At 36.2% G+C, this 17,593-nt stretch overlaps 1 protein-coding gene across 1 annotated transcript in view; it reads right to left on the reverse strand.

Annotated features, from left to right (window-relative positions):
* LOC135082465 (tetratricopeptide repeat protein 28) overlaps nt 1-17,593 on the reverse strand; it is a 97,699-nt gene that overhangs the window by 67,192 nt on the left and 12,914 nt on the right. The gene's annotated exons all lie outside the window — the stretch shown is intronic.

The following is a 17,593-nucleotide window of genomic DNA, read 5'->3' on the forward strand; positions in this document are numbered from 1 at the left end:
TATACTAGCTTTTGCTCGTGGCTTCACCCGCGTGTTTAGTGTCACAGATCGACATAAATTATAGCCTATATGTTAATCTGGGTTACAAACAATAAAACCGTAAAGTTTCAACAAAATCCGTTCAGCAGTTTTTGCGTGAAAGAGTAACAAACGTCCAGACATCCAAACTTTCGCATTTATAATATTAGTAGGATATTAGTAGAATTAGTAGGATCATGTAAAAATGTGTTTCCTGAAAAGGGTAACGCATGTTAATGATCTCAGTCTGAGCTAACACAGATGATACATTTGTTTATTGGCTGATATGTGCTCCAGTTACACAATTCACAATAGTTAAGTAACATAAATTGTAACATTCTGTCTCAAATAGCGTATCAGTGGCGTGTACATGACCCTCGCTTGCGCAGTTCTTGTTGTGAATTCCCCGAAAAAGGTTGTGAACTGTATCTTGCAGTCTCGATGCAGATTCATTTAGGTCTGTGGACGTGTAATTATTATATTGGGACACAGGCAATTTCTCAAAGAATCATAATACGTATGTTCCAATGCGAGATACGGTAAAAACAATTATGTAGTTTCGCATTCGTATCTTACAATTATATGAAAACAAGAAATATGAGATCAATTAATACCTTATTTGGCTCTTATGATATTGGTGTCTACTGCTGAATAAAACTGTATTTAAATTATGAGTTACCTACCAGCATAAACTTATTTTTGTTAAAGTAACTTAAATATTAACTTAGTATTAACCTAAGATTGAAAGAATTGGGAACCAGGCACATAAGATGGTAGGTAACACAATTTTTAATGGTCGAAACTTATCAACATTTCATCTCCAGTGCATTTTTTTCTAGCGTTTCCATTCAAGTAACTACTGCAGCGAAAACATGAAGAGCTCATCCTGTGGTGGGATCAAGCCTCAAAGCAAACAAAAGTGAAAGGTAGGAAATTGCAATCTTCCGAGTGAGCGCGTAATGGGCATAAAGTTATTATAACCGCGATGCGAGATTACTGGGACAAGGAAAGACATTACAAGCTGTAGGCAGGCCTTTGTTACATTGCCGCTATGGATGGTTCAGGTCTTGAATGTGGTTGTGGGTTCGATTCCTAAGAGGGGCAAACCTAGTTGCATAACACTGTTGTATCGACTCATTATTATACTATGGTTGTATTTAAGCTGTACATAGCTGCTTTGTAGCAAAATATTATCGTGTGCCGGAAGGAAGGCTAAAGCCTAAACACTTTACCCACTTAGTTGAACTCTGGCTTAAAATGACATTTTAATCCAAGGTTCATCCTAGGTGTAAATTTCTATTAATAAGGGGGAATAATACTCGTATAGAATAAAAAAACGAAGAAGAAACTTTTAGTTTTTTAATTAATGAATGACTCTGCGTTAAACAGAGTTCACTTTTTGCCGCTTTTTACTGCAACATGTCACTGTCTACTAGACAGTGTCTAGAGATTGTAGAGACGGCTAGGTATTGCATTGGTAAAATAGTTAACTTTCCAACATAGACGAGCTACTTTTAGATAAAATTATTATGTGAATTCTGAAATAAGTAAGTTCACTCAAATAAAATTAATCTGTGTTTATATTATAACCTGCTTTATAAAATAGTATCTAATTTTACATAATCTAAAATATTCCGAAGAAATACTTTCTTTCTAAATCCCATGATAATAGATACATTATGATTGGCTCAGAATTAACATAACGTATCCGGTGTCTTTACAGCCAGTGAGTTATCCTCGGCTGTTTTATGCCCGTCATTGAATTAATGGAAATTGCCATTTTTATTGCAAGTTTCTGGTGAATTGAACTATTCAGATAACTCAGCCTCGCTGAGGTTAAGCCGTAATTATTGTTATAGTCGCCGTGATTAAATTTTATTAGATCACATATACATTTGTCAATGGCTACGATGGTATCCAAAATCAATTTGTTTATTTCGTGAGAACTTCACAGGTTCGTAAATTCCGTGAAATTTTTGTTTATACCCCTAATATGATTTTATTAAAATAATTTATTGCGTTGAATAAAATGTGACACTTTTTATGATGTTTCGCGGCATTCGTACAAAAATGTTAAATGCCCTTGATTTTAGATAACAAAAGATTTTACGCAGTTTCATTTTAATTCAAAGTTTTCGTAGTTTATCGTATCAGGTTTTTTTCCACGATCCAATAACATTCGATAGGAAATCAAAAACAGAACAATTCGTAGCGATACGATGGAAGTGTAGGTAAGCAAACGTGTCGTAGCTTTTATGTGAAACTGAAAATATTGAATTTGAAATTCTCAGATTAATAATTTATTTAATTGTCCTAGCCTTTTTGATGAAATTATGAGTTTAGATGAGGATATTGTGGATGTGAAGCGCGTTTCATATGTGTTTAACTTTTCAAATAAGTAGGAGGTACTTTTCTATTCAGCAGATGTTTATCTAAATCAAGTGTAAATCTCCAATTTCCTCTGTTACAAGAAACGTAATTTTATCCTGAAATGTAACCTGTTAAGTCCCTGCGGTGGGAAGGGTGGGCTGTGAGCTTAATTACTTATTAGACGCGCAGGAATGCGCATGCGCGTCCGATGTTATCCACAAATTAGCCGGCCAAATTAACCCGATGTGCTAGGGTTGGCGGCCAGATTACGGATTTTTTCGGATACGTATCCGACTTGGACAGACACTATACTCTTTTAAATAAATAAATAAATAAAGTCCTTTATTGCTTCTACAACTTAAGTACTTAGCTAGTTACATAATTTTGATTGATTGACATAGTATAGGAAAGCTGTTGGAGGTGGCTCAGCTAATGCTGCCTGAGAATACTCAGTGATTTTCAGCCACTCCCATTTCTCTATAGGTCTTATGCGATAATTGGGTAATGAGGGCTAATAGTAAGTACATTTACAAGTGGCAACTTTTAATGCACTTTTTTATTTGATTGAAACAATTAAAACTCCTCACACTCTTTGGAAAAGTCATCATCTTCAGCTCAACCCGATCTTTTCTGATTTACCTACCATAGGAAATTGGAAGATTTGACGTACACTTCTCACGCGGGCCAGATGGGTTGGGGAGGCCTGCTGTTCGCATTTGGCCATTGGTCACCTTTTACGACCACTACGGGAATAATGGGAGTGAGCCTTGGACGAATCAAAGATCACTCTTTAGTAGAGGCTCACGCGTATTCTACTCTTCTAGAAATACATAAACGTATGGTAATAATTATTTGATTTTGGGTTTTTAAGTCTAGTTTTCAACAGAGGTCTAGAACCCTAGGCCTAGCTGTGTGTGATCGACTGTAGCTTAAGATCTATAGTTATGTAAGAAATACAGGACCTACGTTTGATGATAAGTTTACATAAATTTATCTCTATTTTAATATCATAAAGAGTGCTCGTAATTGAAGGGGTGAGTGGACAAAGGTCTTAACTAACAAAATGACTTATGAGTGTTTGAAAATGTTAATCTGCTCATACCACATTTGAATCCTGAAATGTATGAATGCTTGTCAGATAACACCTTTGTTAAGGTTTGACACGTAACAAAATTGCGTGTTTTGAGCTCATTAGTCGATTTTATCATCACTTAAAACCTATGTTCGTGCAAAAAAGTCGATTCTTCAGTTTTGTCAGATAAGTAACACCTTTGTCCACTCACTCCTTCAATATGACTGATGGAATTCCTGGGAGAGGCAATCGATGACTTCCTTTGCATTAATATTATTTTGAAAGATATAATCATCACGTCTTGAATTATTTCTACGCCTTTGATTCATCTTGACACCAGTTACAATAAAACTCAGGTAAGTAGCATCGGAAAAAAGTTTTAAAAATTTATAAAAAATCGTATAATTATAAATTCATGAATCCGGCTAGTTAGATCCAAAGATTAACTTATTTACATACTAAATTCTTTATAGGACGTGGTAGTGTCAATATGCCTTTAGTGGCTGTGGTTCACGTGGTCTTCTATTGGAATTTATGCGATGTATTTAATAACACTATTAGATTTGTATCTTTATACCAAAAATAAACTATGTAAAGACTAACTAGTTTATCCGAAAGTGATAATAAAGATAATGTATCAGATTGTTAGATAATAATCTCATCAGTTTCATCTAAACTTTATCAAATTAACTTTGATAAATTATGGTGCTAAAAGTATGAAACTAGAGTTAATGGAATGTCAATATTCAAGCTTCGTTATTTAGGCATTTTAGTTCAATTAATAACAGCATTGTTGTGTTCCGGCAGTTAGAGGTAAGATAGCCAGTTCCTCCGTGGTTGAGGATTCCGGGTGAAGCTCGCATCCACCTTCGGCCTGATCGTCACTTACCATCAGATGAGATACAGGCCAAGAGCTTCCTCGTAGTGGATAAAAAAATTTAGTAGTATTAAGTAAGTAATTTTAGAAACATCATGTTAAACGTTTTATTTAAAAAAATGGATCGTAGGGCCGAAGGTTGGGATGGTGCACCTGATTCCTTACAAGGAAGGAACTAGTTTACGTTTTAATTTGAATCGTGCGTACGCGCAACTTTGTATTCGACAGAGCTGACGGCTGGTGCTTGCAATCAAAATAAAATATAATGTAATTTAATTTTAATAAGATAATAAACTTTATTTCATTTAAAATTTACAGATACACCCACACGCAAAATGCCATAGTTACCTAATTACTACTACATAAATTATGTAGAGACAGGCAGTTTCTTGAATCAAATGGCGTTATATAATATTTTCAAAGATACTGATCTATAGAAATGCATTGCGGAAGACTAAAATTAAATAAGAATAAGCATAATCACTCGTAATGATAAGTGCAGAACTGCAGATGTAAAGGATGGTACATATTTTTACATTTCTTCCTTCATTAAGACAGATAATTATAAAAAATGGCTGGTTATAATATTGGTATTCATTTTGAAACATATCTCAGAACTGCCTGTAATATAAATGGAGAGTGCCGTTATTTCATAAATGGTAAATGTAATAAATTTCCACTACCTTCCCCAGGGATTTCGATATCGACCGATCCTGTGCTACACGCATCCAGGTACTCCCCTTGACCATCATCAGATCGAGAGTCCACCTCATGGGAGGCCTGTTCAAACTACCTCTTCTTGTCTGTGGTCGCCACCCGAAACTATTCTGCTCCAACTGCCATCAGCTCTACGAGCTATGTCGCCCTTTGCTAATTAAGTTTGGCAATTCTACGGGCTATGTCGGTTATTTTGGTTTCCCTGTGGATCTCCTCATTTCTGATTCGATCACGCAGGGAAACACATTATATTTTGGTAAAGATCAACGTGGAAAGCATTGGGGGAGGCCTATGTTCAGCAGTGGACGTCCTGAAAGATATTTTATTTTATACACTTTGTGATAAGAATTCCATATCTCACTAAAGGCAATAAGCATTCTTTTTTAATTTGGATTTTGAAGCAGATAAAACTCCATTTACAATTTAATCTAACGGATTGCTGCATCAAGTAGTATTTCCGTACAAAATCGCGGGCGGTCGCTAGTGGTGATGAAATAAATTCTTACGGGTACGTTTATACTCGTAAACGTGTTCGCGAGTGCAGATGCTCACTGCATCAAGCGAGAACGGTTTCACAGCCAGTTTGATACATGCCACAGTAAATAAGCAAGCAAGCAAACAGTATACCAACTCTGTGTTAGGACAAAAAAGAAAGAAGATTTTTTAAGCACTTCGATAACTCTTTTATAATGCGAACAGCTAGGGACTGGATTCTGCTGCCTGCTGCTGTCTTTCCTGAACACTATTCGGGATTTTTCAAGGCGAGAGTGAATAGGCACTACAGGACAATTATTGTACCACCCTAGATTGCATCTCACTTAACACCAGATGCGATTGCGGTCAAATACTTGCCTCGTTGTGCATAAAAAATGTTTCGATTAAAAGGAGAATAAAAAGGATTGCTATTCAAGAATGAATTTGAAGGAAAGTGTGTATATTCTATGAAGTATTTGACACATATGGGCGCCTTCTTGTTCGTGTTAGCATTAGGGTATAAACTGAATAATGTCTTTTTATATTTGATGAACAAGTAAGTAGATTACATTTACGTGTCCCTAACACTACACACTTGAGCACAGTTCAAACAAATAGCTAATATTTTTTATTTATTTATGATGTAAATTAAATAAGATATACTGTGCCCTTTTTGACATTTTCAAATTTTTCTTTTTCAAGAAAGCTATCATAAAGTTCATTTTCTCTTTGTATATTAACATTAAGTTACTCTCATATTTGTACTGTGGCCGCACATCCAGTTTGATACACTCAACCCTTGGATTGCAATGGAAAACTCACGTCAGACTTTCACGCACGATTGCGTGGCGCATGCGCGTGTTACTTCACAAGTGATCTTACGAGCACGCACTGCATTAGAACTGTTACTGTTTTCATGATATGTTATACTGAAATAGTAGGTACAGTAAAATATTATAAGATTTCGATATGTGAGCGCTGCCCTTTTTGGCTTCTTATATTTCGTTATAAATGTCTATCTTAATGCTTGACTTCTTAATAATAGAAACTGCGTAATTACCATAGGAAGAAGACATTACTCTATCAACTAAATAATTTATTTAGAAATGAACTTAATGCAATAAGGCATTATGTGCCAATAAACCTTCGGGGTAAAGAGCAAAAAAATCGAAATTTATTGACTAAAAAGAGTCCACTCACGCAGATTCATGTGGCACTAAAGTTGTAAGTTAAATAGACTATTAAAGTAATAATTAACCTCTACATAGTTTTATTTTGCTATTACACCACTTATAAATTAACCACTATCTCATTTTGAGTTCTATCTTCTACGTTGTAAGGTCAAATGTTAATCGGATTCATTACAACAAAGTAAATAAGTTGCCTTTAAGACATTAAATTAGATAACTACCGCCGTATTTTATCTGCGTGTGCCTCATTTGCGGTAAAATATTGAATGGAGAATGACGAAGTTGCAACTCTTAAATATTTACATGGTTATTACTAAGTCTGGACTCTGAGAGCTTAATAAAATTCTATGAAATATATTATCCGTAATAATAACTAATGCGACAAAAATCGTGGTTAATTGAAATTCATAAAGAATGGTTCCATTTAAATATGGGGTCTGGGAGAGAGCTTCTTTGTCATAATTTGGCAAGAATACAAAGACTTTTACGATAATTGAGGTTTAAGCGCTAGAGCTAGTTTATCGTATTTTAACAAACCGTTTAAACAATAATTGTTTGTAAAAAGCACATACACTGTTTATTTCAACAACTCTTTCCTTTTTCACTTTTCACTTATAAACTCTTTCTGATACAAACAATGTAACTATGAGGGCCAGCAAATTTGTTTAAGTATTGTTTCTAAAGTTATGGTATGACCGGGAATCGATCCCGGAGCCTTTGTCGGCGGCTTACCGCAGAGCGATCGACCGCAAAGCGCGAGTTTCTGTTATTAAAGCCGTCATTGTGGGTTTCTTTTAACGCCTAAACATTCGATTGCCTGCACTGAGATTCGAAAACATTTAGGCTGAAATGTACATTAGGTTAAAAAAAATGTAACAAAAAAGTTACATTGAGGAGTGTTTTGTTTTATTTTTTTGACATTGATGTCAAAATCGTAAAAAAAACTCTCGCTTATTAAATGCCGGATAGATGCTGATATTTTTGTGAACATAAGATTTGAGTTTTTTTTTTACATTGGTCACCAATGTATTTATTTCAGCAATTTCTGCTTTTTGCCTCGCTAGTTACTTTGGATATCCATGTTGACGTCTTTTTTTAGAGTTATTAAAAAAAAGAACATCGTTATATTCTGTTTTCAATATCGTTACTCAACTACAAGCAGGCCAGTTGTTAAACACTCATCGGGATAAATTAACATGGACAATCTTAATTCATACAAAGATTACCATAATCGTGTAGTACTAGCTCAAACGCGTCGCTTGGTGTCAGACTCACGGGCATGACACGACGTGGCATCGTGTAGCTTGCCACGATGTGACGTCGTGGCTTCTTTATGACGAAGGAATGATTATGGTACAGATTGAATCGAGCGTGTTCATGTAAAAATCTTTACTAACTGAATTACACTATTTGGGTGAGAATAAAACCTTCCAATAATGGCAAATAAGAAACGTTTTCATAATTCCGTAAAACTTGTAGAAATGACTATGGATACTTTTATGAACACGTTCTTAATAGTTTAAATGTAAGTCTGTAACCGAAACTTAGTTACACACTCGACACATAATCATTATTATGCAGTAGTTTCACTGAAAAAGTCATTCTTCTTCCGCATACAGTAAGGTCGGACTTGGTAGGTTGGGTATGTCAACGTGGTAACACAACACAGCCACAGTAAAGTTTAGCAAGAATGCAATAGATGTTTTACTTTTTGCAAGCTATTAATGAGTTTCACATGAGCCAAGCTGACTTGCAAGTACGCACTAAATCTCACAGCTGCTTAGCGGCAGCCGTTAAAAGCAATGATCTTAACGCAGAGCTTTTAACTGATAACCGCGTTTTAAAGCGAAGATTGGAAAATTCTGGAATTCCACACGTCTCGATAACGCCCCAAGTACCACCATTTATTTTTATGTTCCTAATAAAATAGAAAGTGTTTGAAAACACGTGGAATCAACATGAGTTATGTCTTGTTTTAGTAAAACGAACATGTTTGTTGAAACTGAGTGTTTTTGAGCTTGCTAAATTAATTTTAATTAGTTTTCTCCTATCAAATATGTTAATTATGGTGGACGGAAGGAAAGCGGTTACTACTTGTTGTTGGATAATACTAGTTTTGCGTTTGCTATCATTTTAACAAGAATGCGGACGTTAATTTGTTAGCCGTGTCGGGAATGTTTACGGCGACAAATTGCTATCTATAAATTTGTGGTGGAGTGTACTCTTTAGAACACAGCCTCCGCTGCCCCGAGCCTTGAATCTGCAGGCATACAGCTCCTATAGTGCTTATAGTGCTAGAATATTTAAAATTGACTACTTATTTGCGAACTCAGTTTGTAGTATGAGTTATTGCCTTAATCCAGTTGGTAATAGAAGTGTAACTCTTTGCAGTCCAGTTGTGATCAGGTTTTACATGATATTTCCCTTAAAGCATGCTAATCAATGGTATGACTCGTAGTGTAATATTTTACAAACTCAAGCCTAGAGCGTAAATAAAGGTTCAGTATCTATCTAAAAAACAAAACCAACGTTGGTTTGAGATAATAAGACCAAATATTTTTTTCTTTGTGCTTAATTGAAACCAACCAAAATAGAGTAGATGAAGCATTTCAGTTTTCAGGAAAATGGGTGACTCGCCATGCATGGTGTGGTTGCAACCCCTAATGAAATTAAACATACCTTCATCTTTTGAAACTTATGCACATAAAGTAATAAAGTAACGGGCGATTTCCGATATCAGTTATTAGCTATCATATTCTGTGCGATTGAATGCACTTGCGTGCCAAAGTAACGGCATATCTACAACTAACGATAGACGAGATAGTTCAACTATTTTCAATGCTCAAGTGCTAAAGTTTCGTATGGGTATGATAAATTCTTGGCTAATATCTTGACGATGACGCGAATAAGATTCCACGATAAATACATTTTAAATGTGCATGTTAGATAGTAGGTATGAGTACAGTCATGTAGTGTAATATACCTAATACCTAACGTAAAATATAACGATGGCGTGTGGTAACTTGGACTGTGGACCAAGCGGACAGTGGACCAAATCGCCAGAAGATTCCCACTAGAAAAGACTAAAGTATTTAGTATAATGTGTTCAAATTCAAAAATATTTTATTCAATTTAGACCACAAGTGGCTGTTAGTAGGTATATCACGGTTACCTAGCCTGTAAATGAATGTTCCTTCTTTTGAAACTCTCCCATTAGCCTAAGCGCAGACCACCAACTTTTAGTTGGCCGATAGTTGGGCCCGAATCTATTTTGTATGAAGAATCGGCCGATACCAAATCGGTGTAATGTGCGCGCTTCCATTTCCATACTGAAACTGCCCGACTAAACAATCGGCCAACTAAAAATCGGTGGTCTGCACCTAGGCTAAAGTAACAAGAATACGTTCTTACATTTTAGCATTCGTCACGAAGTCCTTAAAGGACACATAAGGAAGTGCCACCTCTCCCAGTGGATGCGACAAATTATTATGATGTGTGCTGCACAATCGGCACTAAACCCGGCACATCGACTAACGACCGGCTGAATGCTGGGCTAGTCATTATTTCGCTACGAACATTCTCATGTTGTTTACGCATGACATTTTGTACTTACTTTTTCAGGGACGAATAAGTATGTTGTCGCTGTGTAAAATTCTACGTATTTTTGTGATTACAGTGCCTTTCCATCGCTACAAAAAAGAGGGAAAGAAGAAGACCCTCACCTCAAGCCACCTAGAGGATACTTTAATGTCCAAAAGGACATTAAAGTATTGGGACTCCACGAACAAGACGTTCAAGATAGAATCAAACGGTGATGATTGGGAAAGCCCGCGTAACAGGATAAGGCAAGGCTGAAGAAGGAGATATTGTACATATTTATTTATTAGTAACACAAATGGATACATTAGTACAGCATAATATGCCATATAATATTTTATACTTGTATAAAGCAAATGCAGCCAGCATCTTCGCCTCTTTGGCTTAAGGATACGTCATAATTTCCAAGTACCAGTTTCCTACATGTATTTTTTGGAACTTTTCCATTGCGGTAAAAGCTTTGTAACCTCCTCAATCTAACCAAATGTAAAATACCTGAGGCTGCACTAAATTAAGGAAAAGCCACGTCATATTGTTTGAACCGGGTCTTTCGATAATAAAATGAAATTAAAAAATATTCACCGAAGTACACCGATATTCATGGCCCCGAAAAAGGTAAGGAACAACGTCGTTCTTTTTCGGAGTATCGGCAGCGTGTTCGCCGGAGGTGTACATCTAAATCCGAAGTCAATCGCGATTCGAATCCGGGACCCGTTGCTTTTGGCAAACCGTCGCCGTAAGAAAAGTATTAAAATGCCATATTCATTTCGTGATTAACGAAAAGACGTACACTTTAGCTAGAGTTAAGCTCAAATCAAGTCCGAAAAAGCTAAAAAGGGCAAGAGTTAGAATAGGACAACTTTCATGCTTATCTTTGATGTCTTGAAAGTCAACTACCTAAGAGACAATAACCTAATTTAGACCTAATCCAATTCTAACTCTAAAAGTGATCCCTCTTTCGTTCATGACGAGCCCTTTATGCCACAAATAAGGTAATTATTTATAGTTATGACCGAATTTCATCCTTACATTGCCTATGCCTTAAGTTGACCTTAAGTGATGCAGTGACCGCGCGCTCTCCGCCCTCTATCTCGAAAACGGTTCACAGTATAAAAAAAAATTTTAAACAAAATTTGTAGAGAATTTAGTATTCTACAATATTGATAATAAATACAAATAGCAAAAAACCCATAGGAAATGAGATATTTCTAAAAAAAACCGACACCGATTTTTGTGACCGTTGACCTTGAAATTTAATAGTTGCTTACACCCTACCATATGTAGGTTTTGAGACAACTTTTAGGGTGTCAATATACACGTATTTACAGACTTACAGCTGGGTATCTCGAATTCCGAGGTGAACTTACTATAATGACTGGACTAATCTTCACATAATGGCCCAAACAGGAACTTTAGTGAGAGTTATTAATCGCATAGCAAAGCCACGATCATTACCATAATTTCAGCCACGGCTGCACAGGACGTCCACTGTTGAATATTTGTATTTACTCTGTTGTAGACCTCCTCCAAACCTAGAATAACTTAAGAGGAGACATTCTTAGTAGCTGGCGACAGACTGTCGTCCCTCCATGTTCACTCCGTTACCCGACACAGCGAGGGTAGTTATTACTACCGCCTATTACGCGCACGCAATCTGCGGACGTGGCGCCCTCTTTATTATAACCGTAGTTAGCAAGTTTGAGGTTTGCAGTGGTTAAGATTGCATTAATGATAGAAGATGATGTTGTAAACTTATCGAAAGAGTTGACAGGGCCTTTCAGTCTACTAATTATAATAAATCTCTTTGAAAATGTGTTGCGAGGTTGCGACAATCGATGATAGGCAAAAGTTTCCGCTCGCTGACGCGTTTACTATTAATATTTTAGGAATGATAGAATAATTTTCTTGGAATACTACTAACTAAGGAAAAACATCTGATGTTTTTCTACAGCTATGTACTCCAAGGGAGCATCTGGTTTTAAAAACCCATTAGCAATTACAACTCTTGTCATACTTTAAGTGGCTGCGACTCTGTCACCACTGCACATTGTTTATTGCGCATCAGCCCCGTCCAGCCTACGCTCAGTAATAAGAAAGGAAGGGCCCTCGTCATGTGTTAAAATACGACATATTACGATGCGTGTCCCGAACAATCGGCACTAAAGCGACTAACGACGCGCAGAATCGGCCACTCGTTACTACCCGCGAGTGGTATTATAGCATTCGCACGACTTTATTACGTGCGCGCAATTTGGCGAACGCAGCACTGTGGCAGCACCCTCTGGTGAGAGGACCAGCATGCTCGCACGTACCACTTGAACCGCACAATGCTTACGATTATCATTCTATGTCCAGCTGTCGCTGAGACCCGTATATTTCCTTACTGTAATCGTAATTTATTACGACATTATAACGCGACTCCAACTTCTATTCATACACAGCTTGTACTACATGCATAATTGCATAATATCCAAGTTTACTATCCCATGTATTATTTTATATTACTTATAAAACATCAGCTTGAGTTAGGCAAGCCTTTTCTGTAGGTATCTACAATGTGTATAGCATATATTTCATAATAAACACGTCTTAATAAACGTGTATGTAAGGAAAAGCTTCTTATTTGTGGGGACGCAGGTGCAGTTTAGTTTTGGAATTAAATTTAATGTGTTTAAGATATTTAGAGCCGTTTTGATCTCGGGGTTAACGTGAATATGGACAATAAATCTATTGCACGCAACAATGGTGGGACACTATAGTGCCGTTAATCGACCATAAAGTCGTGTGAAGGCGACATACTCCCCGGGATAATTAGTGTCGCTGGGATCGTACCTAGAGGCAAATGAGAATTTAAAATGGTAAGTTCATTTAGATTTGCATGATTTAGCTGTAGAATTTGTAATTCACATTAGACGTCGGCGCGTTTCGCTACCATACGGCAGTGACAGTACATGCGGGCTTAAGCGATTCATTATGAAAAAGATAATTTAATAACACAGGGTGTGCAAGAAAATAGCAGCTCTGGAAAGTACCTAATTTCGTTGTTGTAAAGACTGGTTCGCTTAATTGTGAGCACACCCTTTATAATTCTAGGTACTTTTTTCAGATTTTAATAGATTTAATAACTTTATTTTAGAATTAAATTTAGTACCCAATTAGTACTATCCCACAGCTAGGGAAAGGACTGTCTAGACGTAATGAATATGTATATTATGACATTTTTAAATTTCTCACGATGACTTTGCTAATGATGATTTTATTTTAATCTGATTAGAATTAGATGGGATTCCCAGAGACGTCCCTAATGCAAAATTAGCAGCCTGCATGTACGAAATCCTGTTGATCCCAACTTATAACTGATCCAAGATAACTAAATGCCGCCCATCCCACCAACTGATTTTAATATAGGTGTAGTTTTAAATCATAACTTAAATTGCGAAAATTCTGATTCGTAAAACAAAGTAAAATCATCCCGAGTGACGTAGAGATATTCTAAATAATGACATTAAAATATAATTTATACATGTTTTCTTATTGCCATTAAAATTTATTATCACTTGAAATCTATTTAATTCTCATCATCAGCCTTTATGTAAATACCTAATCAAAAGTAGTTATTAAACATATCCCGTTACTTTGGTATACAGGGTGGCCAAAACAGTGAGGTCTAAAAGAAAAATTTAGATTCCTTACATCATGGTGTACCTAAATCACCCCCATGTGTATAATACGATTGTGCTTAGTTTAGGAGATAGAGTTAATTTTGTGATATTTTAAAATTTTATGACCTAGTAGGCTTTAAACATTTTTATCTTTTTTTTGGGTTGACTTTTTTCAAATTTCTTTTTTTCGACAGATTTGTTATTAATTGCAGATGTTTGAAAAAAATAATCATCTTCCTATCTTTGATTCAAGATACGAAAGTTTTGCTAGTAACATTAAAATTATGCTTTTATCAGAATACTATCAAATTTTCAACTTAAAAGTTTAAGTAAAAAAAAGAACTTCCATAGTTCCAAAACCATTTTAAAAACTGCGCTGTTTCCTGAACTTTCATAATAATACAAAAAAACATGTACTTAATGGGCCATTATTTCCAGTAATCGGTCCACTAAAGTGGTAAGTCGGTGATTCCGTTACATGTTTTTGACTTTCTTAGAGTGAATTAATATTGGGAATCCTCTAAGTTTACATTACGTAGAACAGATTTAGAGCTGTAACTGGACAGAACATGTTTTTATTCTCAACGAGGAAGCTCTTGCCCTTCATCACACCTGGTGGAAACTGATGATTAGGCTGAAGGTGGAAGGGAACTTCAACAACAAAGGAACTATGGCTTCTTACCTCCAAATTCCGGAACGCATTGTTATTTTAAGTAAGTTTTAATGAACATAAACCAAATATCCCTCCTTCTTCTTCTCACTGTAGTAGGTATTTCAAGGGTAATAGTAAAATGTAACAACAACTGCCTCTGTCTTCAAGTGGTAAGAGGTAAGCTTCAGAGGTCCCGGGTTTGATTCCCAGTGGAGGTGAAATTTTCTGCTCTTTTTGGTTGGTGGTAGGGTTTGATCTAAGTCTTCCTGGCTAGCAACTCTATTTTCTTAAGTCTGTCACTATAACAATAATGTTAATAGCATTACTGTATTCCGGCGTTTGGAGGTAGGAAGCCATAGTTCCTCTGTAGTTGAAGTTCCCTTCCACCTTCAGCCTAATCATCAGTTTCCACCAGGTGTGATGAAGGGCAAGAGCTTCCTCGTTGAGAATAAAAACATGTTCTGTCCAGTTACTGCTCTAAATCTGTTCTACGTAATGTAAACTTAGAGGATTCCCAATATTAATTCACTCTAAGAAAGTCAAAAACATGTAACGGCATCTCCGACTTACCACTTTAGTGGACCGATTACAGGAAATAGTGGCCCATTAAGTACATGCTTTTTTGCATTATTATGAATGTTCAGGAAACGGCGCAGTTTTTAAAATGGTTTTGGACCTACGGAAGTTCTTTTTTTTACTTAAACTTTTAAGTTGAAAATTTGATAGTGTTCTGATAAAAGCATAATTTTGATGTTTCTAGCAAAACTTTTGTATCTTGAATCAAAGATAGGAAGGTGATTATTTTTTTCAAACATCTGCAATTAATAACAAATCTGTCGAAAAAAAGAAATCTGAGAAAAGTCACCCCCAAAAAAAAGATAAAAATGTTTAAAGCCTACTAGGTCACAAAATTTTAAAATATCACAAAATTAACTCTATCTCCTAAACTAAGCAAAATCTTATTATACACATGGGGGTGATTTAGGTACACCTTGATGTAAGGAATCTAAATTTTTCTTTTAGACCTCACTGTTTTGGCCACCCTGTATAGTCCAGTCAATGAATGCCTTAACGACGGTGTAGAGAGAAATCCATGGAACACAATTTCTGACCTCGGGAATTTATTTAGCCTAGTTAGGTGGTGAACATAGCAAAAGTCCCCGCCCTTAGCCCTTGAGCCGGCGGGGAGAGGGGGGTTTAAAGGTACCACTTTTCGGTTTTTCGCTTAATCCTCGGAAACTATGCGTCCTAGTGACATGACTACTATGAACCAAAAAAAGCTTATTCAATTTGCTACAGGTGAGACAGTCAAGTTTTTCTATATCTTGTATAGTTTTTGCGGCATCTGCTCTAGAAGGTCTGTAAAATTGGAAATTTTATTGTTGTCTTACATGTTCCTTTCAGGAGAAAATCGACTAAATCAACATTGAGCAAACACTATAGACATGCGGAAGCATGTTAAGCCTAGTTCCATGGAGGGGACTGCACCGTGCGTATATTTAGACGAACCAATTAGAGCCACTTTTGACTCCTCGTCATTCAAAAACTACTGTGCATTAACACTTCAAATTTGGCTCATGTATTGAGACTTGCAAGATGTACATCAGCTTCAAATTTCATAAATATACCTCAAACGGTTATTTAGGTATTGACGTTCAAAAATCGATATTTAGAGCACTACTATCTATCTATCACATGTGAAATGTTAAAATTTACTGGTTTTTTATTTGTTCCTTTGTATTTACATAACTACCTTTCTGGATGCCAAATTTGAACCTTCGAGGTCATCTGGAAGTGGTTAGAATTTGGTCTATAGGTCAGACCATGTAGATTTTTGGACGTCAATATCTAAAGAACCGTTTGAGGCAGATTTATGAAATTTGAAACTGATGTATATCTTGTAAGTCTCAACACATGAGCCAAATTTGAAGTGTTAATGCACAGTAGTTTTTGAGTGATAAGGACTCAAAAGTGGCTCAAAGTGATTCGTCTAAATATACGCACGGTGTAGTCCCCTCGCTGGAACTAGGCTTAACATGCTCCCGCATGTCTAGAATGATTGCTCATTGTTGATTTAGTCGATTTTCTCCTGATGGGAACATGTAAGACAAAAATAAAATTTCCAATATTACAGACTTTCTAGAGCAGATGCCGCGAAAACTATACAATTTATAGAAAAACTTGTCTATCTTATCTGTAGCAGATTGAATATGCTTTTTTTGGTTCATAGTGGTCATGTCAGTAGGACGCATAGTTTCCGAGGATTAAGCGAAAAACCGAAAAGTGGCACCTTTAAACCCCCCTCTCCCCGCCGGCTCAAGGGCTAAGGGCGGGGACTTTTGCTATGTTCACCTCCTAACTAGTCTAAATAAAGTCCTGAAGTCAGAAATTGTGTTCTACAGTTTTCCATCTATAATGCTTTATTGACTGGACTAATAGTTTTGAATTCAATTGTTATACACTGGAAAAAATCTATGAGAAGTCGCGATCACAAGTAGTACCAAAATATAATTTCATTTAATCAATTGTTATTAATGTTAAGACCTTATTAACGAAAACCATTTCCACGTGAAGTCGCAAGCGCAGCTAGCATCAAAATATAACATAAGTAATACATTTTTAATCGCAAGCGAGTCCGTAATATTAAGTAGCGAGCTGCGCGGGCGGCGGACACTGGCCTAGTTATGAGCACCCTTAGGCACTTGAATTTACAGAAAACTGGTTAACTTACAAGATTTAAAATTAATGAAAGTGGCTATTACATAAACTCTTAACACTTAATGCGTCAGGTGACTCACGTGTTAAGTTGATTTCCAGGTATTTTTAGTACGTATGAGTATAAAACAGTATGTAGGTACTTACTAGTAACTCGCCTTTTATTTAATTACTGTTATAAAATTTTACAAGCGTGTTCTAGGGATGCCCTTTGTCATAAAGTACGAGCTTTTTAGTGTAGGTTATACC

Source organism: Ostrinia nubilalis, chromosome 21 (assembly GCF_963855985.1).
Source record: "Ostrinia nubilalis chromosome 21, ilOstNubi1.1, whole genome shotgun sequence".
Lineage (NCBI taxonomy): Eukaryota > Metazoa > Arthropoda > Insecta > Lepidoptera > Crambidae > Ostrinia > Ostrinia nubilalis.